This window comes from Pseudopipra pipra, chromosome Z, assembly GCF_036250125.1.
Source record: "Pseudopipra pipra isolate bDixPip1 chromosome Z, bDixPip1.hap1, whole genome shotgun sequence".
Taxonomy (NCBI): Eukaryota; Metazoa; Chordata; class Aves; order Passeriformes; family Pipridae; genus Pseudopipra; species Pseudopipra pipra.
The window spans coordinates 43,034,589-43,059,920 of NC_087581.1; the positions used below are offsets into that span (position 1 = coordinate 43,034,589).

A 25,332-nucleotide genomic window follows, 5' to 3' on the forward strand; every position below is an offset into this window, starting at 1 on the left:
GTTTAAAACTCTTCCCCCTTGTCCTATTGTCTATCTGCCCTTGTCAAAATTTTAATGCAATAAGTTATACATTTTTGGAATACCTACTTGGATTTTTTTTTAATAGGAGTCTGGGAGTGAATTTATTGGTAGTTTTATTTCATTCAGAAAAAAATATTAACATAGATTAATTATTTTCAGTTATTTACTAAGAAATAAAAGCTGTCATTAGGATTTTGTGCACTGGGATTCTTCCAGTAGGTAGAATTTCTGCTGTTGCTTTTTTTAGATGCTCTTTTCTCGATGGCTTGGAAATTAGAAACCAATTTGTAGAAGAGAAGAGAAGTTTTGGAAATGCAACCTTCTCCTTGAGAAATGTATCTGTTCTCTTTTAATAGTTAGGAAGAAAGTATCCGTATTTTATTTCCCCAGCTATGTAAAGGCTAAAGGATGAGTGTAGGAGGAGTCATGGAGCACTCTGACTGACAGAGAGGTGGTAGCAAAATGACCTGCAGCTGAGCACATCAGCAGTAGCTGTTAATTGCAAGAACAGGAGGTCAAGACGTAGTGCAAAGTGGCAGCTTTGTAGCAAAAGCAGCTGGCAGGGAAGAGTGAAATGAAAGGGAATAAATGACTGGTTGCTGAATGGAATACAGAGAGAAACATGCACAGGGGGTTTGAGTCACTGACTGCTTAATGCTCTTTCTTGCAAGTGGCCATATGTGACCTCTGTTTTCTCAGTGTGAATCAGAGTAACAGTAGTTTTTAGTCAGCACAAGACACAAAGTTATTTAGATGCTAAAAGGGTTACTTAGCTATATGAAAAGGGAGACTGTAAGTGCCCTGAAAAGACCTCAAAGAGCTTTTTCCTCCCTCTTTTCTTGAAAGAAAAAGGAATTAATATTACTCAAAATACAAGAAGGGTTCTCTTGTTTGTTACCCTTTTGGGGGACTGTTTTAATCTAAGTGCCCAGGACACTTATAGAGAAAATTCTAGTGATGAAGACCTGCCTCTCTTCTTCTTTTTTCCCCTCTTTGAAGTTCCTGGCAACTCATCCTGATTTGCTTTATGTAGCAAGAGGCTAAAGTTTTCAGAAGAGTCTAACAATATAAAATGCCTTGTTTAAATTCCCAAATCAAGAAGCTTTCACAGGGCTCAGTTTTCAGAAAGCTGTTAACACAAAGTAATGTGGGTTTAACACTTGCAAATGTTGACTAGTCCCCGTAGGGCCAACCAATTTCAGCTATTCACACTCTGCAGATAACCCCATTATAGGGCTAAAATTACCATCTTTGTGATAGAACAAAAGAACAAAACTTTGCAAGGACCTCTGAGGATCCCATTGATAATATCACTGAGGGATCTGTATTATATAGAAACCAAAAGGATCTATTATGAAGTAAATTACTATATGAATAAAGATACAAAGTAGGTGGCTAAAAACTTTCTATAATTTGGGGAAAATGAAAGCTGATATTCTTCTCTTAACTGGCAGATATTAGGAGTACTGCTGCAATGATACGGCATGCCCAGATGTGCCCCGTTGGGCAAGAAGGCCAAAGGCACCTGGGCTGTCCCAGCCATGGTGTGGCATCAGGACCAGGGCAGTGCCCGTCCCTGTGTTGGGACTTCTGAGGCCACACCTTGAATTCTGTGTCCAGTTCTGGGCCCCTCACAACAAGAAAGACATTGAGGCGCTTGAGTGTGTCCAGAAAAGGGCAACAGAGCTGCTCAAGGGTTTGGAGCACAAGTCTGATAAAGAGAGGCTGAGGGAGCTGGGGGAGCTCAGCCTGGAGAAGAGTGGGCTCAGGGAAGACCTTATTGCTCTCTACAACTGCCTGAAGGGAGGTTGTAATGGGATGAGTGTTTCTTGCCCCAAGTAGCAAGTGACAGGACAAGAGAATATGGACTCAAGTTGTGCCAGGAGAGGATTAGATGGGATATTGGGATAAATGTCTTCCCCCAAAGGGTTGTCAAGCTATGTCAGAGCCTGCCCAGGGCAGTGTTAGTCACCATCCCTGGAGGGATTTAAAAGGCCTGTAGATGTGGCACTCAGGGACATGGTTTAGTGCTGGGCTTGACAGTGCTGGGTTAGTGGCTGGACTTGATAATCTCAAAGGTCTGTTCCAGCCTAAGTGATTGTATGATTCTGTGATTAACCCTAATGGGATACGAGGTCAGAAAAACACAGAAAAGAAGACAACATTCCTTATTTCATTTATGCTGAATTTCTCAAATAATGCTGAAGCACTGAAATAAGAGTGGCATGAGGTAACAATCTCACTAAGAATGTTAATATGGGGAAGAAGCTTTGATTGTTTCTGATCTCTCTTGAAGTTCATTCTTATTTCCTGTCCAAGAATAAACACCAAGAAAATTACTGCAAATAGCCAAATTTTAAAGCAAATTAGCTTTTCAAGCATGCGATAAGATGTCGAGTAGGGTTATCAACCAATTGGGTAGTTGATAATGAGAACAGCTGGCTAAAAATGAAAACTAGCTTCTAATGGTTTTCATTGGAGCAAAGTGTCCTGGCACTGAAAATCCAATTAGACCACAAAGGGGATTTAGAATGAGGTACGACAGCACTGAGCCACAGCAGTGCTCTGGAAATGTGATCTAAAATGCATAAAGAAAGAAAAGTTGCTTTGAATGGGCTTATTAAAAGGAGGAGTGGAAGACTGCTTCTCCTAAATATGTTGGATTTTGAAGTCCGTGTCAGTAAGAGTTTAAGTGCTAGAGCTCTAATCCGGATGAAGGGACTTTTATCAAGAATGTGACAGCTATGTTGGTTGTCCCGGAGCCAGATGCATAAAACAGCTAAGTCAGTCTTTGCAAACTAGTGATGTGTCTGTAAGGATCAGTTTTTTTGCTTCCTAAGTCACATCCAATAACCAAAAGTTTGGAGCCCTTGGCAACATATAAAATACCAGCATTCATATCTGTGCCTGAAGCTGACTTGAAGAAAAACCTGCTGGCTCTTGACAGGTTGTGCTATAACCTGCTCTGAGTAATGAATAGGAGAGAAAAATTTTGTGAAATCAAGCTAGCTTGGCATAAATCTTTTATTATAAAGGAAGGATCAGGGCTTCCTTGAGTGAGCTTTGCTAATTTTCAGCACTTTTTCTCAAGGAGGAGTGCTTCTAAGTGTCAGAAACCTGTTATCACCACACAACATTAATAGAGGGTGAGTGACTAAACTTTGTTGGATGCAGCTTGGAGATAGTATTATCTCCTGTCTTACATAAACCCTCCAATAAAATAAATAAAAGCCAGTCAGATGATGTACTCTGATCAATAAAATATGCTCTAGCATGAAAAAAAATTAAAACCTAAAGTTTTCAGTCTCCTACCCATTTAACTATAGATACTAATTTTGATTAAAACATTTGATTTGGAGAAGCTATTAACAGAATAAGAAATGAATCATTAAAAATTATTAAATGTACTCATATGGAACATCAACAAATCTATTCCATAAATGCCTAGACTCAAAACTATGATGAATTGACTTCATTGCAATGCAGATTTCAAAAGAGAATGCCTTTTTCTCCTTGTTGACAATAAAAGTAAGATAAATAAGTCAGTCAGATTCTGGCTTTACCATCTTATAACGGTACAGAATGTGGTCTTATACAGAAAACACATTGTTTCTTTTAGTCATCAAGAATCCATTTCAGAGGTAGTTATAAAATGTTTACAAAATTCCTGCAAAAATTACACTAGGCACTTGTAAATAATAAGGTGTTTACTGCAAGTCCTTTGCCTCTTATGTGTCCATGATTCTATTCAGCATCCTACTTTGCAGACCTTTCAGACAAGTAAGTACATTGTAAGTTATCTATTGCATAAGAAATGTATGCCACTCCCTCACAAGCAACACACACACAGAGGCACTTGCTTATTTTCACCGGGCAATAAAAACTCTTGGAGTAAATTTCTGCTTTGGATTATTATCAGAGTTTATTCTAACTCAACGTTTTCCACTTCCACAGAAATATTTAATAGTGACATTTCCTGCCTTCTCCTGCTCATCAGATTTCTGCTGTCAGTATACAAGAGGAGCTATTCTACTTCCTAGTCCCCTCTTACTAAAGAAATCAACAGAACTTATATGCCCGATGATTTCTACACATTTCCATATATCAGAATAATATCAAGTCACATTGATAAATCCCTTTTAGTAATAGGTGAGGGCATAATTCTGCATTATTCTGTAGTTTCCAATGTTTATGAACTTGAATTACCTTTTTTTTTTTTTTTCCTTCTCCCTTGAGGTGTGAGTGGCACAACTGAGGAAAGAGAGATGGTCCAGACAAGCTGAGGTTTTTCTACTGAGGACTCAGGACAAACAACAGTTTGGAGGTACTCTCACAGAAGACTTTCTGCTTGATGTCCTACTAAAGTTATGTTTAAGATGAAGTCAGACATCGTCTTTCAGTGAAGAGATTATATTCCCAAATGTCCGTTCTGACTGAAAGCTACTGTCCTCTCAGATGTGCTGGGTGAACTGTTCTTACCCACATTCCCAAATATGTATTTGGTTAGAGGTACCTGCTCGTCTTGAACAGTTCAGATGTTTGGGATTTGCAAACAATCTCAATCTTTACTTAAAGGGCTAAGAAAGTGTATTTATAAGCCACTGAATGTATTGATTTGATGAAGTAATGGTTCTTACAGTTTAAAACAACTGAAGGAAGGCTGTGACCTCTTCATATGCTACTCTTGCTTCCAAAAGTCATCTTGTCCAAAGCTTCAAAGAAGCAAAATGAACTGGATACAGCAACTGTAACCTGTGGTGGGCAAAGAAAGGTTTGTGGTGCTCTGTTTCTTGAGTTTTGGCCCTAAATTTTTAAACTGTGCCCTTGAGGGATCAAGATTGACATTTCTCTCTTTATAGAAGACGCATGCCAGAAAATATTCCCACGTACAGGGAATCCACTAGTTTTATGTCTCTCCTGGATACAAAACAGTTTTTCTTTTTCCAGGTTCTCATGCAAAGTTTGCCACTACTTCTGAATTGAAAGAAAACACTTCAGGAAATTCTAGATAACTCTAATTTTGAAGATGAGATTCCTGGCACTGTAGAATATTTCTATTCAGTCCCATGTTGTCATTAAATTTTTCAAAAAGGTTAAGATCATGATTCATAACAATAATTTAAAGAATAGTTTATCATATTGAATTTCTGTTTTAATTTGTCTCTTTAAATATGTCTACTAATCTTGCTTGCAGCATTAAAATTAAGAGCTGAGCTTTTGGTTCAGAGGATTTGTGTAAGTGAAGCTTTTTTCTTATGAGAATACCTTAAAAACAAATCTGTATATAATTTTGTAGCAGCCAGCTTTATTGCTTTTGTCAGTGCATATTTATGAAGTAGTTTGTGAGGACAAAGAAGCCATACTGTGACTACAAGCAATCTTGAATTACATGAGAATAGGATTTTCCAAAACTCTGTATCTTCCCCAACCAGAAAAAACAAATAGGGGAATGAATGTAATAACAAAAGCAATATCATTTAACATCTGGCAGTAGCATAATGTGCATTATGGCAGCATATTTACACTTGGAGGATTCTTCTGCAAACTAAAAGTCCACAGTTGCCACAATCTTTAAAGTATGGATTTAGAATTGTTGGGAATCATTCAATGAAGGCTAATTAGAGCTAGAAAGGGTATACTAGTTTGCCATTTTCATGATATTGCTTCTGAAATCATAAGGGAGCTGTTTTTCAGTCTTGAGTTGGTTTTACTTTGTAAGTAGGTGAACAAAGAAAAGAAAAAATAAAGAAAAATGACAAAATTACCACCTTTCCTTTCCTCCCTGCACTGTATTTCCTCCTGATCACAACAGGATGCTTTTCAGAATAGCTGAATGTCTTCTGGAAAAAGAAAAGATCTCATACCCAATATTCCTAAAAGTGAGATGTACATCCTGTCAATGGTCAGAGGCAAAGTGTTGCACAGCTGAAAACACTGCAAGGGAAAGATATGGAGTTAGCACCAAAAAAAAAAAAGGATATAATAGCCAGTTTCCCCTGTCTAATGAATTCTGAATGGTAACACCTTTATTTAATTTTCTATTTTGAGACCTCTCATAGCTCCTAATTTAACACAGTACAGTTAATAGTTACAGAGATACATAATAATGGAGAACTTTTTGAAATGGAGCTGCAACTAAGAGACTCCATAGAGGCTGTCTCTAAAATGACATTCAACAATTACTTCTTACCTCCACTAAGTTTTTGTCTAAGGATTATAGACAGAAAATGACACTACTATAATGTGTAGAAGGTGTGTCCCAGGGATGCAGGGGATGCGCCAAGGGCAGGGAAGCCCAAGGAGGCATGCGCCTAAATAGACAACCCCATTGGTCACAAAGTCCCATGGTTTTAGGGGATAAGAGGGAGTGCTGAGTTTGAATAAACCTCTTTGATTGCCATCTCATCGGAGAGCTGAGTCCATTTCTTTATTATATAAAGACCCACATGACAATAATGACCACTTTTTACTTTTGTCTCAGGAACTTGAGTAACTTCGCTGCCAACATTTCATAGATGATATGTGTAACACTGGGGTCATGTATATATATTTTTTGGAACTTCACTTTTTACACCAAATATGAACTCAAGCACATTTGATTTCTTTAAACAGTGCCAAGGAGCCTCAACAGACTGGAAAAAAATCACTTCCAGTGCAACGAGAACACCTCAGTGAGCTGGACTTCTTCCTGAAGACCTTGAAAAAATGCCAGGAGGTACTTCCAAGCAAAATGATTGCATTAAGGATGCCTGCAGCTGATTGTTGGAAGATTTGGAACTAGGATTGCAACCATGTGTGTTTTTGTTGTGTTGACATCTACTTTGAGATTTAACTTTTTAAGGAAGAAAGATAGCCCATTTGAACCATTTTGGCAAAATCAAGTCTTCAGGACTTTTCTGCACTCTGCAATGCGGTATAGATTAATTTTACCTGTGTCAGGAAACCTTTACCACCACTGTTTTACTGATTTTATCTTGTTCTAGTTGTGTCTTTGGTTTTTTTACTAGGATAGCATAAATCCTGCATATGTTTTCCAGTAATCTGCCTATATGAATTCTTCTTATTTTAATAAAAACTCCATATATCATCAGCTTAAGCCACTGATGCTTCAAGAGTCCTGTAATATTTACCTTTCAGGATATTCTTCAGTTTTCTAAGTGAACTGTTTTCTCTCTGAGTGATAACTGAGGCTTTCACTCCCTGGTAATGTAACTGGATTTACCTTTGCAGTTGAGAGCACCTGAACTGGCTATATTTTGTAAGCTTGGACAATTTCCTACACATCTTGTAAGGAATCTTAATTCTCACTTTGTTAGCTTAGGGGCTTTTTCTCCCTTTTAGTTTATTGGGGTTTGCTTGTTAATTTTCAGTTAAAATCCATATTTTTGATACTTGAAACCTTTTGCAGGAAGGCTAAAAAGTCAAAATTTTTAAAGCATTTTAAGTAACCATTAATATTAAAATATCTCACAACATAAAGAATAAAGAAATGTAGCAGTTGGTCAGGTCTAGGTAATAAAACTGACTTCAGGGATACTTCAGAAAAGTGTGTGTTGAAAAGGTTATTTCTCTGTATATAACTTTGTTTCAGATATGTGTACTACTGTGGTTTCCTTTCTTGATCACAGAATCACAGAATCAGAATCACAGAATCGACTGGGTTGGAAAAGACCTCCGAGATCATCGAGTCCAACCCTTGGTCCAAATCCAGTCCATACTAGATCATGGCACTCAGTGCCACGTCCAATCTGCGTTTTAAAATCTCCAGGGATGGTGAATCCACCACCTCTCTGGGTAGCCCATTCCAATGCCTGATCACTCTCTCTGTAAAGAATTTTCTCCTGATATCCAACTTAAATTTCCCCTGGCGGAGCTTAAGCCCGTGCCCCCTTGTCCTATTGCTGAGTGCCTGAGAGAAGAGACCAACCCCCACCTGGCCAGAACTTCCCTTCAGGTAGTTATAGACGGTGATGAGGTCACCTCTGAGCCTCCTCTTCTCCAGGCTAAACAACCCCAGCTCCCTCAGCCTCTCCCCATAGGACTTATGCTCCAGTCCCTTCACCAGCCTCGTTGCTCTTCTCTGGACCCGCTCCAGCACCTCAATATCCTTCCTGAACTGAGGGGCCCAGAACTGAACACAATACTCAAGGTGTGGCCTCACCAACGCAGAGTACAGGGGAAGGATCACTTCCCTGCTCCTGCTGGCCACGCTATTTTTGATACAGGACAAGATCCCATTGGCCTTCTTGGCCACCTGGGCACACTGTTGGCTCATGTTGAGCTTCCTGTCAATTAGTACCCCCAGGTCCCTTTCTGCCTGGCTACTCTCCAGCCACTCTGTGCCCAGCCTGTAGCGCTGCAGGGGGTTGTTGTGGCCAAAGTGCAGGACCCGGCACTTGGCTTTATTGAACTTCATCCCATTGGAATCAGCCCATCTCTCAAGTCTATCCAGATCCCTCTGCAGAGCCCTCCTGCCTTCCAGCAGGTCGACACTCCCTCCCAATTTAGTGTCATCAGCAAATTTGCTGATGATACACTCAATCCCCTCATCTAAATCATCAATGAAGATGTTAAACAGGACTGGGCCCAACACTGATCCCTGGGGAACACCACTGGTGACTGGCCGCCAGCTGGATGCAGCTCCATTCACCAGCACTCTCTGGGCCCGACCCTCCAGCCAGCTCCTAATCCAGGAGAGGGTACACTTGTCCAAGCCATGGGCTACCAGCTTTTCCAGGAGTATATTATGGGAGACAGTGTCAAAGGCCTTGCTGAAGTCTAGATAGACCACATCCACAGCCTTCCCCTCATCCACCAGGTGGGTCACCTGATCGTAAAAAGAGATCAGGTTGGTCAGACAGGACCTGCCCCTCCTAAACCCATGCTGGCTGGGTCTAATCCCTTGTCCGTCCTGCAGGTGTTGTGTGATTGCACTCAGGATGATCTGTTCCATAACCCTGCCAGGCACCGAGGTCAGGCTGACAGGCCTATAGTTGCCAGGGTCCTGCTTGCAGCCTTTTTTGTGGATTGGGGTGACATTCGCCAACCTCCAATCATCTGGGACCTTCCCAGAGAGCCAGGATTGTTGGAAGATGATGGAGAGCAGTTTGGCAAGCTCTTCTGCCAGCTCCCTCATCACCCTGGGATGGATCCCGTCTGGTCCCATAGACTTGTTAGGATCCAGCTGGCTCAGTAAGTCACTAACTACATTCTCCTGGAATACAGGAGCGCTATTCAGCTCTCTGTCTATCTGCTCTAGAGGCCAGTTGTCCTGAGGGCCACCTGTCTTACTGCTAAAAACTGAGGCAAAGTAGGTGTTAAGTACCTCAGCCTTCTCCTCATCTTTGTTAACTATATTTCCCTCAAAGTCCAACAGAGAACTGAGGTTTTCCTTGCCTCTCCTTTTGCTATTAATGTATTTATAAAAGGACTTTTTGTTATCCCTAACTGAATTAGCCAAATTAACTTCAAATTCCACTTTTCTTTCCCTAATTTTTTTCCTGCATGACCTAGCTCTCTTTGTAAATTCTTCATAAGTAGCCAGCCCTTTTTTCCACAGTCTGTAAACTTTGTTTTTATCCCTGATTTCTTTTAGAACCTCCCTATTTAACCAAGCCGGCCGTCTTCCCCTCCGGCTGGCCTTTCGGCACACTGGTATAGCCTGTTCCTGTGCGCTCAAAATTGCCTGCTTGAAGCATGTCCATCCCTCCTGGACCCCCTTGCCTTTAAGGGTTGTTTCCCAGGGTATGCCCTGAATTAGTTTTTTGAATAGGCCAAAATCAGCCCTCCGAAAGTCCAGAGTAGAGTTTTAATGATGGCTCTCCTTACATCCCTGAGGATTGAAAATTCAATTATTTCGTGGTCACTTGTGGTTCTTGATGTGTCTACCAGTGCATGGTGGCAGGTACTAACAGACAAGATCTGTAAAATGAATATATAAATAACTGTAACACTTGTAACCTTTCATCAGTCACAAAATTGTTCCTTGGTATTACTTTCTGCTTCTCAAGGATGCTCGGACAGTTTGCTCTTTCTTTCTACAGTTTCAGAAGCTGACCTTTAGACTGTCAAGTGTTGAACTTCACAAGCACTTTTAATCTTGTGAATACTCTTACAGGCAAAAATATGACTGACACTTTACAGCCTGATCTTTCTCCATTGATGAAGAACATAAATGTGAGGAATTGTAGAATTAGATAATAAAAATGAAACCCTCATGGCTTTTTCAAATAGTCCCGATTGCCTGTTGTGAAAAAAATAATAACAATCACCTATATTTTTTTGATCTTTTACTCATAATAGCAAAGAAATGTTGAAAAGAAGTGGTGGATCATATGTGAAACACTGGAACTTGAGAGCACTTTCACAAGATGCAAAGACCAGCCTCGACATGCCACTAGGTGGTTCTCTTTCTTTCTTGGTTCACCCCATTGGCTTTGTCAGGCACTCTTCAGAAAGGTCCCCTGAGAACGGTGAGCACCCGTGTGCACTGCAGGGTCCTGGCCATTTCAGCAGGTGGTGAGACAACCCAATGTCCAGCCTCTGGCAGAACCAACACTGAAGTATTCACTGTCTTAAAAAGAGGGAGCAATTTAGAAGCCAATCTTCAGAGCAGGCAGCTGAAGATTAGTGTACGTGGGGTGGGGTTTTGTGTTAAGATCCTTGTTAAATAATGGACTAATATTTGAGGTTAGATGTTTTTGTTGTTGTTATTAAGCATGAATTCACATTTCCATTAAAAAACTCTTGGCAAAATCGCTTCTCTACTGCATGCAAAACGAACCATAGAATCATAGAATCATAGAACCATAGAATATGCTGAGTTGGAAGGAACCCACCAGGATCATCGAGTCCAACTCCTGGCATTGGAGGACACCCCAACAATCTCATCATGTGGCAGAGAGTGTTGTTCAAATGCTGCTTGAACTCTGTCAGCCTTGGTGCTGTGACCATTTCTCTGGGGAGCCTGTGAAATGCAGAGAAAATAGTAGGAAATATTCCTTGAAAGGGATATAGACTTTAATTAAACCCTGTTTCATCCTTTTGTCTTTCTCTGGGTAATTTATACTCTTCCCTATCACCTAGCTATTTAAAATTACTTTGGGTGGCTTCTCTGCTGCATGATGATGTGATCATCAGAACTTTGCTCTAGGAAAAGGATGCCCTGGCTGGAGAACTGTTAGACACAGACAACCTGCTAAGGTCAACATTTTTCCCCTTTCACTGGCAAAATGAAGTTGCTTTTTCCTGATACTGCAGAGGAGATGTGGAGGACAGGTGGCTGGGTAGCAATGGCTTTGAGTTATGAGAGGAATGGGAAGGAAATACTTCGGTGAGAAGGGTGGCTGTGTTGAATCAACACAGTAGGTGATTGCCTCTGCAAGGCTAATCCATTTCTTTATAACAGTCCTGTAAGATTGAGGTTCACATTTTAACACGTGTGTAGTGTGTTTTTGCAAGTATAGCTATATATAGCTATATATATTAGCTATATATATATATAGCTATATATATATTTTTTTTATAGCTATATATATATATTTATGTATAACCTTATGTGCCTTTTGCTATCGGATATGTTTATCTCATATTGGCCTCATAAGCCACCAGCATGCCTGTAACAAACGTGGATAGAGTCTTCCCAAATCTTCGTTCGTGAAGCCTAGCCATGATGAAGCTTATGTTTGTACATATACTTCTCATAAATGAGGATGAGAGCAAAATGAGTGTCAGTAATCCTGTACTTTGAATCTGGTTTTACAATGTTGGGATATCTTGTAGGAATGGGAAAATATCCCAGTTCTAGGCTGATGATCCACAGATAATCAGGATATTTACTACTCTGAGTCTAGAAAACCTGGATTATGTCTATTCTTTATGAATTTACACACAATTGAGCTTAGTCTGCCAGGTGGGAGATTGATCTCAGCGGAATTTATGCTCTGGCTTGTGATGTTCCTGCTTCCAGGGAGCTATATTACCTATTATGTCTAGGTAGCATCTCAGTAGCTTTCTGCCAAAGAGGAACCTGGTACTGCTGGGTTCTTTTTGTATTTTAAAAAATAGTATTTTACATTCTTCCATGTAGGAATTCAGATCCTTAATGGTCATAAGCAGATTCCTCAGAAAGCTCCTGGCCTTTTTTAGCTTTATTTGAATCTATTCTAGTGCTTTCTGTTCTTGCACATTCATTTCTCATGTGATTGCCTGTCTTTCAAATCTCCCCACATGCTCAGAGGTGCTGTCCCCAGCCCATCTCCAGGCTGTGATGTAACAGTGGCAGTTCAACCACAATGAAAGGCCAGGGATACTCAGGTTACCAGCCTGTTTCTGTGTGCAGGAAGGGAAAGTGCACAGAAAGTGTGAAGAGTAATCTGTCTTCAGGCAGTATAATTTTTATTCTTTTTTTTTTTCCCTCTAAGCAAAGACACAGGCCTCTGCCAGAATCACTGAAATGAGCATGATGAGGTAGCACAGACCCCAGCTCTGACCTGGAAGATGTCAGAGCAACCTGAGGGTGATGGGAGGGAAATATCAGGAGGCTGGGGACAGGCAGCAGTATTTCAGTGCAATAAGAGTGGGAACAAGGGTGTAGGTAGTGTGGGCATTTACCATGTGTTGGCATATTGGGCCAGGTCTGTGTTTAGAGGATCATCATCAGCATCTGATATCCGAACCTGAACTACAGGTGTGTGTCTGTGTGTGATATTCCAACTTCAAAATCCTTGGTTTGAGTGTGTGCAAGACTTTCACTCCTTATCTAGTTTCCTGATGGCTACTCTGAATTATGCATAGATAGGGGACTCTCGGGTGCCAAGTAACACTCAGCAGAAATTGTGACAGCTTAAAATGTGAAAAAATGTCAGTTTTGCTATGCTAAGAAACCTTGCCTAATATAGCCAGAGTCCAGTTTTCCTTCAACACCCTGGTCTAGACCTGAGAGTTTGTGCTTTACTTCCTGTGGTTCTTGCCTGCAGCATCAGCTTGTTTGAATGGATTTGGGTTCTATGAGGCTTTGCCCTAAGTTTTTCTGCAAAAGCAAGACATTCCACAGGTCAGGTTGTTCAGAATTAAAAATGGGATAGCAAAATAGTGGGTGTGGCTTTGTAACAGCCTTACTGCAGAATTTCAGCTGTGATTTTCTGTAGTTCATTGCAACTCATCTCTTGCCATGACTTAAAAATTTGCATGCAAAAAGACCCTGGAGTTTGGGTCTTTACATAGATTCTGAAGTCTATCTTTGGATTTAAGGCATATAAGGAGAACATTAGAGTGCATTTGCATACTTTTGAACATTTTTATTTTGTTATAGTGTTGTAGTGGTTTGGACTTTGTTTTCCCCCAGAGGCTAAGGAAAGTGGTAGACCCCAAGGGGTAGAAACCCCTGGAAGTTTTGAAATTCTGCCCAATGGGCGCTCCTGCAAAAATGTCAACATCCCACAAGCTCACCGGAAGAGATGAGTTGTAGTTTTGGTTGGTTGTTGGAGAGGTGGCCATGTTGTAGAGCCACGAGGAAGGGGGTCGGAGCCCCTTGGGCCCTCTGGGGCCCTCCCAGCCCCGGCTGGGGGGATTGCAGAGGCTTGGAACAGTCTTAGACTGGACTAAGTGTCTGTAGTTATGCTGGGAGATGTTTTCCTCCATGGGCACAGAGCAGCAGCCGGGACTGACCAGAGAAACGGTGGCAGAGAGCCAGAGATAAGGACCTGAACCGGAGGAGCAGCAGAAGCAACATGCAGCACCACAGAGAAAGGACTCCTGGAAGGAGAGCCGGGAAAAAGAGAGCCAGCAGCTGAGAGACAGAGTTCTGGGGGTAAGACTGTACCAGCCCCCCAAAACTCCTTTGAGATCCCTCTGAGAAAAGAGGGAGATGGACTCCTATTAAGGAGAAGAGTTTTGGACATGCAGCACCGGAGAGAGAGAGGAGCTAAGAAGCTCAGAGCGTCCTGGAGCTGGACCGGTACGGCCAGACGGAATGCAGGGGGAGTTGACCTTGGCTCCCCCCTCACACTGCTGGCACGGTGGCAGCCTGAGAACAGGGCACAGAGGCCCTGCAAGGAGCTGAGTCTCCTGGAGATACCAGATGGTCATGAAGACCCCCCCCCGTGTCTTCGTGATATGACGTGGTGAAACGACCTTGTCTGGGGTTACGAAGCCCACGGAAGACCCCTTTGCCTGTGTCAAGGGGGCTGAGGGAGAGTTTGGATACCTCCCTCGTGAGTGCTGGCAGAAAGCCAGCTATCAGCTGCTGCATGTGGAGAAGACAGACAGATCGCTGCCTTAGAAGATGCTGCTGCTTAAGGACTGGAAGGGATCTGTCCTCCTTTCCCTCCTGGACTTTTATTTGGAGGGGAGAAGAGATCTGATCCATTGTAAATACTATATGTCATGGTAGAGATAGTTGTAATCGTGTGTATAATGTGATATGGTATTTATTTGTACTGTCATTGTAATATATTCCCTTTCCCCCACTTTGAGTCTGGTGTGTTTTGTCTGGAAAAACCCATCTCACATTAGGTTGAGATGTGGGAGGGGGAATGGAGCTAGGGATTGGATTTTGGGGCTATCTCAAACCATGACAAGTTCCTTCCTATCCCTTTTCTTCCCCATAGCCAAGCTGCCTGAAAGATCCAAACAGTTAATTTCTGTTAATTAAATGGAACATCCATGCTCATTTTTGGAAGGTGTCTACAGGGTGAATTATAACAGTTTGGTTTACTGCTTCAGACTTGGATAACCCCTACACATGGTAATACAATTGCCACTGAAATGTGAGATTTTTGGAAAGTTGAAGTGGAGAGTGACTTACTTACTGAACAACTTTACTGGAGGTCATTTTAAACAGTAGACACATATGCTAACAGTACATACAGCAACTCCATAGGAAGTATCTTGGAAGTTTTTATTTTTGCTTTCTCTCCCTTCAATTTTTTTCTACATTATTGTGGCCAAGGTCTCAGAGGCCTCTGTATGGCAGTTTTTTCAGTGCCATGCTGTCAACTCTTACAGCTTGTGCCCACAGGAGAACAACAAATCTTTTGCCCATGACAGTCCCACATGCAGGACTTGAAAAATTATCACATAAAAATATAATCTCTGTTTGTACTCCTGAAAAAAAACCACATGAATGGCAATACTTTAAGCATCCCGATAAATCAAGGGAAACCACTATTCAACAAAATATTAAGTGAGAAATAATTCAATGTGTCCCAAGCTGTCCATTACAATTCAGATGTTGTATGAGAGGCTTGTTTGGTTTTCTCTTGGTATTTGGTTGGGTTTTGGGGTTGTTTTTTGTTTTGTTCTGTCTGTTTGTTCATTTTTAATTTTACATGTTCTGAAAACAGAATTCTACAAATGTGCATATTATTTCCTAAAGCTACCAAACTATGTGGACTGGAAATAAAGATTTTTCTTATGTGGTATGATGAGGTTGACTATTGCTGTGCTGTGCTGGTAACACTAATATCTTCATCTACCTAAAACTTTTATCTCTTGTTATCAGCCAATAACAGGTGCTTGTCAGGAACTTTCCAGTGGAACCAAATTTTTAAACATATCTGGTCCCAACACTTTGCATTATGGAAGTTTTCTGTAGCTGCTTTGTGAAACTGACTTTTTTTTGACAGCAATGCTGGTACTAAATTGAGAGAAAAGGGTACCATTTTCTCTGTTCATGTCTGCTTTAAACAAGTTTAACAGAAATGAGAAAAATAATTAAAGAAAGCCAAAGAAATGTGTCTTGTGTTAATTTTAGGGCAATTCTTCTACTAACGTGGCACATAATTTGTAGTTTCTAAAGAGAGTCAGAGTATGTGAAATTGTAGTTGGTTCCGTGCCACCAGAATAACATATCACTTGGGTGAAAAAGTGAGGTTTTCGGACTCAGTTCAAATCAACCTCAACTGTCTACAGAAATCTGACTGAAAAAAGCACGGGCTGGTCTGTGCAGTCATCAGATTATTACAGTCACTTTGTTTCTGGCTAACTTTTAAGGCTTCTCACTTGAAAATATATGCTGGCAATGAAAGGATATCTGATTCCCTATCACTCTCATACAAACAGATAAAATTTCATTTGAACCATTTAGGGCACTGCCCCTTCCCATCCAGATTTTGTGTTTTCTTGTACTTGATGAGTAATTTCCAGATATAGGTGAATAAAGCTTTGAAATAGTGATTTCAGAAACAGTATCTGTATGATGGCATCTCTTGAGATTGGGAGGAGTTTCAGGGAGAAACTTACATTTGCAAAAACATACATATTTGAGGCTATTAGTAAATCTGTGAGTGCTTTCTAGTTTGCATGGTTTTTACACTGCTTAGAGAAAATTGACTTTTAAGGGGACAAAATGAGGTGGTATGTTTAGTGGAAATATTTTTAAGAGTATTTTAACTTTCAAAATGACCTGTAAGTTTTCTTTTCCAGAAGTTTATATTTAAATAAGTCTGATTATTTTTTTCTGTTCCACTATATTAAAAAGGCAAACAATATAGTAACAAAAACCCAATATATGATTTATTACAGAGTCTATATTAAAAGAAACAATCATTTATGACAGACATCTAAGGACGGAGATGGCAGAAAAAGCCTAAAATTAATTAAAAAGCAACATTATGCACTGACTGAATGGTGACTTCAGTGTGACATCACTAAATAGGATATACAGAGGGATAGAATTCAAAAGTGAAATCTGGAAGACACATTGTTGCAGGGAAAATACCAACTACCCTCCCAACCCAGACTGAAGAAATAATTTGGCAGATGAGTGCTGTGGGACAAAAGAAATTAAGGATGTATAACCTTCACTAACAAGGCTCACTTAGAGGAAAGCACTTTTTGAATTTTGAAAGATCAAGTGAATAGCAAACCATCTGGCAAGAAACCTCATAAATGGTGCATTAATCCAGGCTTTTAGAAAAACAACACTGCTGCTGCTAAATTATCCATATGTGGATGTGGATGTCCCCAGGGTTTCCAGTCCCCAAAACTCAAAATATCGGAATGTTTCTTAGAAGAGACACTATATATACATACGTATGGGTGTGTTTCTGTCTATGTGTAGGTATTCAGTTAAGGAAATGAAATGCCGATGGAAAGAAAACCGAGTATATTGAAACATTTGAGTTCTCTTTTGACTACCTAGTACATTTCTTTTCTGTATTAAAGGTAGCTTAGAAAATCAATATCAACCTGACCAATGCTGATTCCTTTTTTGAAAATAGAACTGAAGTATAGAAGCTGTAACTTGTTTAATTTCCTAATATATGTATTTTTAGGAAAAACACTGTCAGGACTTTGCACTTTGATTTTTTTCCTGTGAAGTTTTATTTGTTTCAAGACCTGTCTCATGTAATAACTTTTACTAATTCTGTAGGAAGTCTTGAACTCTAATGTCATACTTTTCTCTTGAAAGAATAGGTTTAGCAAGAGGACCAGGCTGTCTGAATATAGGTGGTCCACCAATTTTAACAACTGCTTTAATTTAAACTGACTTTCTTAAATTAATGCAAACTATTTTCTGAGAACATGAAGAAGAATTACAACTGTTTTAATTAGGTAGATAAAATCTGTACCACTTCTGCTAGTGGTGCCTTTAAATTGGTTTTATCTTCCTGTTTCTCAAACTTCTCACTCAAAATCTGGATGTCATTTCCACTTTGAAACCCAAACAGAAGTTTGTATGTTGCTGTTCAGATGCGCAAGAGGATCACTTGGAGATTCTCACAACTCTTACTTATACAGAGTGCTGATAAAAAGGGAAAGAGGCAGAGGGTTCCTGACACATAATGTGATAATATGTGAACCATGTTACCCAAACCACTTCTTAACTTGCAGCGACTGCATGGTATTTTCATCATACTTGCTTCTTTTTGCCTTCATTAATTTGGTTTTATTTTTTATTTGTTGTAGAAATGCAACAAATGCATTTGTTGTAGAAATGCTTGTAAGTAGCAAGAAAAAAAAAAAAGAGCCCTTTGCTGTTCCTTGTGGGCTGTGGCAGCTTGACTCTAGGAGGAAAAATGTTTCTGGAAAAGACAGAAGAAAAAAGATCAAACGAGTTGCCATAAAGTGGAAGTGTGGCAGTAGTCTGGATTAGGATGACTCCATGCTGTGCTGTCTGGACGGGTCTGAAGCTGGTTGATCTGAATCTTAGAAGCTCTGGTAAAACCTAAAATTTTTATAAAAATATGGGCTTTGATTCAAAATTCCAGCCCAGTTTAAATTTTGAAACAGCTAAGCCAATCATATCTGTGTGATTCTCACAGAAACTTCTGAAACCCCTCAGCATTGGTTTTGCTTTGCTTTTCCTGCAGTCCACTGTGACAGCCCAGCTGGCACAAGTGGAGCTTGGCTCCTTCCAAGGGCTTTTTGAACAACTTTTACTTGTCACTGCAGTGTAGGATTGTTGTGGGAATAGATGGGAATCAGTGCTGGGTTGTTCATGTGGAAAGCCATGAAGTGGTGGAATGATGCTATGAAACAAAACATATCAAGACCTCCTCTCTTGTAAACCTGAAGAGCCTCAGTAGTACACAATTGCAAGTAATAAAGTTAAAAGCTTTACTGCCAGGTTCTTCCCCTCATTACCATTGAGGACTGAAGCTGGCCCTTAACTCATTAGTATTCATATAAAAATTTCAAATGCAGTGTCTACCATTATTAAAATCTGATGCCCGGGTTGTTGTTCATTAATCCTTGAGACTGCAGTGTTCTGGGTATTCGTTTTTTAGGACTATTTATGCAGCATCCCAATGTTGTCAATGTATTAATTGGCTCATGCAAGAATAGGCTCCAAAGATTAATAATTTCATGGTAAATGTAGTTCTGGGGGAAGAGTTATTGCAATATACCAAGTCTAATTACCAAAGTTAATTATAGTTTTAGCTTCCCAAGCAGTATAGGAAACTATATAAAGTACAGTTTTCAGCATGAGTCAGTTCTGAGAAAGCTCAGCTGGGGAAAAAAGGTGCCTTGGGGGCTGTAATGCTCTAGGAGCTGTTACAGTGAAAACACGAGAATAAGGATGTGGGGTCACAAAACAGCCTTAGCATGGCAGAAAGCTAGGAAAAAACAGTATGGTTTCCTAGCTTTAATACTTGAATAAAATACTCAGCTGTAGTCCTTCCTGTTTAGTTATGATTGTTGTCCAATCATATGATGTTGATTATTCTTTCTCTGAGGGTTGATTGTGTGGCAGTGCTGTCTTGCACGTTCTTTTTTTCGATCCTCTTGACATAGGTGAGCTAAAGCCTACGCAAGAACATGCATCCTCCCTAGTTATCCCTACTGTTCACATACTTGGGTGATATTTATTGGTTTTTGGTGCTGTCAGGCTTGCTGTGTAATGGTCCCTGGACTGTTATGATTCAAGGTCACAATTTTACTTCTCTAAGGGAGAATTGCTTCTGAACATGTTTATATCAGAAATGGTTTCAGCTTTCAGCTGCTTCAGTATTATTAGTCAGTAAACATATTGTGAGGGCTGGCTGCTTCCCCACTTCCACAGCTGTAAAATAAATGGAATTACCCTGAAGTTGTTGAAAGCCACACTTGCAGGGAAATCCCTATTTCATCAGAATTTGCATATAAAAATGGCACCTTTCTCTCTCTAAGCTTGTGCTTTCCTCTGGAGTCAGAAGAGAAACTGCTTTTAGGTGAAATCGGATTTTTCAGTTTCTTTCAGGAGATTGTTCTTTTGATGGACATATAGCTCAGATTAAATCGTACTTGACAATTTCCCCAGGACCTTTCTGTCACAGGTCTGTCCCATTTCATAGAAGTAATTGCTACCACATGTTTCTCTGCAATCGTTTCTTCCTTTGCAAGCTAAAGTGCTTGAGCTGTGATTAATTTTCTACCACTGTACTTGCAATTTGACACTGAGATTATCACTGTGTTTGCAATAGTATCTACAGTCCCAGTGTATTAGAAAGAAACAATGGAAGCCTAACCTTTTCCCTCTCCATTGGGTTGTTCGGTGTGGAGGCACCATCAGTCTGCACAACGAAGGGAAGCTGTTTAAAACTTGTTTGACACTGGTCTGAAAAGTTTACATCTAAGAGGTTTAATAAAGTTGCAATCCCACACAGCGTGAAAAACTGATGGTACAGTATGCAAGCTGGTTTATTGGAAACACAGAACATGAGAATGCTTATCAGTTTTATTATTTTACCTGTCCACTGGATAATTCTGAGAGTATCAGTGTAGAAATGATTCATAATTTAGACCCAAAGAAAAATTCATTTAATTTTCCTTTAATTGACTTTTAATCTGAGCACTGCTAATATTAGGATGCTCATCATCTAACGTGTTAAACTTGAATATGCTCAGAAAGGCTTTAAAAGCTTGCAGGAATCTGGCTGCTTGCTCTTCTGTTACAATTTTTCATTGGGTTGAAAAACTGTTGTGATCAGCAAATTGACTCATTTTTGTGTTAATCCAATTACTATATTTCTATTTACAAAGATTAAGTAAAATTTGGATGCGTTTGTTCTCTGATTATATAAAGCAGCATGCATAAAAATGAAAAGTGGGTGTGAAGAACTTGTCAAAATCCCTAGGGCTAGAATCAGATCAGCTGTGTAATGGCCTTTGGTGGATTGAAAACCATATTTGTTACTTATGACATCTTCAGAGTACAGCACAGTGAATTTACAAGAGCATTCTGTGGAGATACTTGTCCTTGAGACACTTGGAGGTGTCCTTTTGACTACATTGGCAGCTGAACACATGTCAATTATCTGTGAGTTTTTAACAAAATCTTAAAGGCTTGAATATGTCTAGAGGTCTGCTGTAGTAGTAAAAAGTTAGGGCAAGATCCATGGGTAGAAGTTGAAACTTAGCAAATTCAGGCAGGGAATGAAGCATATTTTTGCCTTTTTTCTCTCAAAAGGAACTAAACCATTGCAGTTAAACCACTGGTCAGGACACCACCCAAGGTAACTCCTCGAGATTGGGATTCCTCTCTTTAACAGTTGAGGGATTGTGCATTCCAGGTTACCATTCTAAAACCCTAAGAATTCTTAAGTCACTTATGTAGTGCCAATTCCATTTGATGTCACATATCTCTGTTCAAGTGTTGATGGAGCTTTAATTGGTTTATTTGATTTCTCACTTAATTTTATACTTCTGTGACAAAAAAATTTCTCAATTCCAGTGAAGATACTGCCCTCTGAGCACAAAAATCTGTGTTATATATCACCACAGAAATAACCAAAACCTGGATTTCTCCTTTTAAGAAAAACAATGTAAGAAATGTAGGAAGAAAAGAGGACTTACGGAGTTTGTGCAAAAGGAAGGAAAAAGGAAGGCAGAGATTGGTGTGCAGTAACGCTGAAACTCCATGACAGTTCAAACACAGCCATTAGGCCCTTAGGATATTTTCTCAGAGATTCACCTGAGGCCTCCAGCAATTCTTCTAGAAAGCTGTGAGGAGATCAGATCTTTGTCTTGATATGTGCAGAGGACCTGGACTTTTCTGTGCTGTGGTTCTGTCCTGATATGACAGTGGTCCTGTCTGAGTTTTCATATATACTGACATTAAAGTCATAGCATTTCCAGACAGCAGCAGTGCAATGTTGTAAAAATGTACACCTACTTGCAAAGAAGAAAGATTTTTTGGCTTTCATGGATGACAGTGTCATTATGGGAATAAATCACAGCAGATTAGAAATTTACATAAGAGCTGTGGGTCCAGGAACTTCAAGGAAGTCAGAAAATTTGAAAAGCTTGTTAAAATATGGGTCAACTTATTCGTCTGCAGGTAAAAAGAACAAGGTACCTCTAAAGATTTAAGCCCTGACATCTGTAGTCTCAATCCTGTAAATATCACTGCACAGCAGACTAATAAAGTGAGATTGTATTCCATTTAAACATAAATGGGTTGGCTTTTCCTAATTATCTGTTTAGCTTGGCTATTGATGCCAGTTTGTAGTGCTGGCTTGACACCCTGACAGGCTCAATTATTTACCTATGATTGGAGGCAAACTCTGTGTGCCTGTACGGTGTCTTCAAACCAACCATGGCAGTTCCTTAGAGAGTAACTAGGTCTTACTTTGTTTTGAAAGGAACTGGAGAACACCAGCCCCAAGCTATCTGAGAGCTCTGTTTTTACTGCAGCTGGGAAAACTAAACAGATTGCTTTAGTAATTAGGCAGATACAAAGTCTTTGGAGAAATGAAAACTGTTTGTTCTGTTCAATAACTATGAGCTCAGAATAAGACCAGATGTACTTAATTCCCCATTCAGCTCTCATAATAACATAATAAATTAGGATTATGAATTCCTCTGTTCTAATCACATTATAAGGATGACATTTATAAGATGCCAAGAGATGAAATGCATAGTTCTGTAAGATCAATTAATTTTCACCAATGTTGCTTTTGCTGCAGAATTTTCTGATCCAAGTATTCCAGAGGGGAAAATTTTTACTTTGCCTCCTGAGAAAATTATGCAGTGTGACACATAACACCTGAAGGTGCCAGGTATTGACCAGACCTTACCAGAACCTGGGAATAAGCCTGGGAAAAGGCTTTGAATTCCACAATGTCTTCTAATGCACTTAGCAATCCCATCTGTAGAAAGTAAGCATAGCCACAAGCTTCTAACTAATACTGCTCACCTCTTGTTGGAACTACAAGTACAAACATTCAAACACCCTGGTGGAGAGTAGGTCTCTCTGGTCTTAATCCTTTTATGGATCATACATGAATCTGTGGGAACGGTTAAAGGACAACAGTCACTTTGTTGGTCCCTCTCTCATTTTAATGTTTTGGCTGCAATCCTGGATTATAGAATTCAATACAGAGCTGCTGAAAAAGTACATAGGACAAGAAACAAGCCCATCCTTATGTGATGAGATGGTAATACAAATGTGTTTTCAAATTTGAGTTGCTGCTGTGTTTTGCTTTAATTTTCTCTTTTTTTTTTAAAAATCTTCCTTCCTTCCTCCCTTCCTCCCTTCCTCCCTCCCTTCCCTCCCTCCTTTTTTGCTTTAACTTGTGCTCATTGACCTTGGTCTTGTCCTTGGGTGACACTGAGAAACATCTCACTCCCTCTTTCTTAATGCCCTCAATCAAGTATCCGCACACTTGGATAAGATCCCTCATCTCTCCATCATCTTTGTGGCTCTAAAACACATTTTAAACTCAGGCATACTACAACAGAAGCACTGATGGAACAGCTATTTTGTCATAACCAGCAGCGTCAACGATGTTGTCTTCCCAAATAAACCATCCTCAGTTGAGTCATATGCCCTAATGAATGTAGCAGCAAATGTGGAGGTTGGACAAGCACTACTGACCTGGGTAAATAGGGTACTGTGCAAAAACCCTCTGGACCTAGACAATTAGTGCAATTTCTCCTTAAATTATAGTATCATGGTCCCAGAGTTGTTATTCTTATTAATGACTTCAATCTCTCTCTTTTTTTTTTTTTTTTTTTTTGCCTTCCTGTTTACGAAAAAGTTCCAGCTTTTCAGCTGCATACTTTTTAAGAATTATTACACTGGATTTTAAAAATAATATTGTGGCTATTGGACTTGGAGGGAATCCTTTAAAAACAGCCACAACCAAACATCAGATTTTTGTTCCTTTTTTAACTGAACACAGTGAAGGGGGAGACGAAACAAATAGTCATTTATCATTTTCGGGAAAAAAATTGAGATCATCTTCCAGTATGCCAATCTCTGAAGGCTGATTCTTTCATTTTGTAGGCCTAGACTTTAGCAACATAGTTAGATGAATTTCTAACTTTTAGGCACATCAAGTTGTAATATATTGATGTGTGTATTGCACCAGGCTATTTAAGATGACATGTAAGCACAGTGCTTACATGAGCAGGGACTTAAATTTGCAGTCTGGTGCAGGTTGGTCTGATCTGAGTTTGTTTTTGAGAAGTAAGAAGGTACTTTCTGGTACAGTTAAAGTCAAAGTGAAATGGCAGGTTAGAATCAAGGGCAGGTATGATTCGAGCTAATATGAGGTTAGAAGGCATAGGCCAAAGGGAAACCTGAAGTAAGAATAAATTACATCCATTCAGAAATGCTCTTCTCACATCAGAATAGCTTCAGAAGAGGAAGTAAGTAAAGAACACTGTAAATCATAAATTAATATATTATGACATATTTCACATCTTGTTTTGTGCAGTTACCAAACCTATTTCCCTTTCATATGTCTTGATCTAACTACCTGAGATTTGTATATTGAATAAGCTCAGTTACAGGAATGTGCAACTGCGAAAGTTCAAGCCCACATACTTCCTAGTGTGAGTGCTGTAAAAGTCACACGACAATGTAATAAATATCATCTGCAGATTTCTGTATAATGTTGTCAAACAATCTGGCCGCCTGACTGAAGATATATTTTTAGAATCATAGAACCAGTAATAGAATTATAAAATCATAGAATCACAGAATTATTTGGTTGGAAGGATCATTTCTGATCAACCCCCCGCCACAGGCAGGGATGCCACACACTTGACCAAGTTGCTCAAGGCTCCACACAACTTGTCTGGATAGAAAAATGCAGAAACATTTGGTCAATACCTCAGCCTCTGTTGCTGTTGCTGTTTTAGTAAGTTTCAAAGAATCCCACTACTTTAACTCATCATATTGTTTGTAGAAAGTTCTTACAGACTGCACATCCTTTTCTGCAAATTCTTGAACAATGATCTGTGGAGCATCATCAAAACTTCCACTCTGAACCCAGCCAGTTCCTCGGTTGCCAAATACAGCTGTGCTTGGGTTTTGTCTCTAAAACAGCAACTAGCTGGTAAACAGCAGCTGTTTACCTGCTACCCATATGTATTTCCCATGCAATTAACAACTACAGTAGAAAGCACATCTTTAGGGTTGAGAGCCAATAGACACTCAGCCACAATCATCCTTCTCTTCATCACCTGGGGTTTGGATCTGGTTTTGTTCCTATTAAAATGCCTCACACAATTAAGACAATGTTGGGCATCTTCCAGTTTGTGCTTCATTTTTTCTCGTGTGCTAAGCACTTACTAACAGAGGTGAAACTTGAAGATTCTGGTTTGCATTAGTACTTCTGCCAACTCAGGCTGATTAAAAAAAAATAAAAAATCAGGAGGCTGAAATTAAAGTCAAACAATTTCATTTGCCTTCTGACTCTGGAAACTAAATGGATGATGATCGTGAAGCCTTCTCTATAAATGCCAGTGGTGGGAATGTGTTTTTTCAGTTGTTTCTCCAATGACAGGCAAGGTAATAACTTTGTGGGCTTGAGACTTGAAGTCTTCAGGTGGATGAGGGTAAAAAAACTCCTTAAATCTTGCACAGCTTTTCAAATG

The 25,332-nt window shown here is 39.8% G+C and overlaps 1 long non-coding RNA gene across 1 annotated transcript; it reads left to right on the forward strand.

The window, feature by feature from the left end:
• Nucleotides 1-474: 474 nt before the first annotated feature.
• Nucleotides 475-7,638, forward strand: LOC135406889 (uncharacterized). The gene is made up of 3 exons (XR_010426550.1): nucleotides 475-4,345; nucleotides 5,216-5,256; nucleotides 6,634-7,638. It is a non-coding gene; the product is annotated as an uncharacterized LOC135406889 (long non-coding RNA).
• The last annotated feature ends 17,694 nt before the right edge of the window (nucleotides 7,639-25,332 follow it).